Source organism: Aplysia californica, unplaced genomic scaffold, assembly GCF_000002075.1.
Source record: "Aplysia californica isolate F4 #8 unplaced genomic scaffold, AplCal3.0 scaffold00367, whole genome shotgun sequence".
Lineage (NCBI taxonomy): Eukaryota > Metazoa > Mollusca > Gastropoda > Aplysiida > Aplysiidae > Aplysia > Aplysia californica.
In genome coordinates, this window is record NW_004797637.1 from 1 (window position 1) to 1,010 (window position 1,010).

Sequence of the window (1,010 nt, forward strand, 5' to 3'; positions counted from 1 at the left end):
ATTATTATTATTAAATATCAAGAGGCATGTTATACATAAGGAATATGGCATCTATAGAAAATCTACTACTTTGACCTTGGTGTTGATTTTTGGCCAATATCTCCATTTGTGGATTGCGGGAAGTAACTCATTTTGTCAGCACGCTTCACATTTAGATCATTTGGGAGGCGGGCTTTCGACCTGTCTATCAGACTCTAACCCGGGCTGAGAGAGATACAAAAACATCAGAGCAGAAAGACGGATGGGTCTGGAGAAACCTGAATTCTTCTCACTAAGGAATCGTATTGGGGTCTCCTGCGTGCGACAGCGAGAGGGCTAACCACTACACCATGGACGCCGGGAAGACAGAGGGGAGAAAACAGGGACTGGGTGACGATGCACAAAGCAAACATCATGTATTTAAACAGTGCGCACTGCCAACTTGTTTCAGTCGATTTCAGTCGAACAGTATATTTTTTGGGGGGGTTTCAATAACACTGTGCTAGGCCAAGGTTTTTCATTCCAGCAGTCACAGTTTACACGACAAGGGACGAGCGGGTTATTTGTAGTGTGCACAGAAGCCTCCCTTTACACCAGGTGCCCACTGAGGATGGGATCGGATCGGGTCAGGTCGATCGCCCGACTCGTCGTCTGAAAACAAACGCGTTTTTTTTAAAGGCGACGAGGCGGACGCGATCGTTGTTGTTTTTTGCCACGATAGCCTATTTGCGCCCTCAATTTGACTAGCAAGCCGACCGAACCCGATCCCCCCAATGGGCACTCCCGTATAACCGATTCGACTCGATCCGACCTGATCCGATCTAGCCAATGTGCACCCGGTTTTACATAGATTGTTGGTAGAGACGGTAGACGGTCAAGAGATTTTTTTAATCCATTGATCATAACCGTAATGCCCAGCGCACACAATATGTGTTGGTTCCGTCGGAGTTTTAACTAAGTTCGACAGTGACCTTCATAAATCAAACACACGTTTTCTTCAAGGTCGCGAGTTGAATCGGTCATATTGTCTC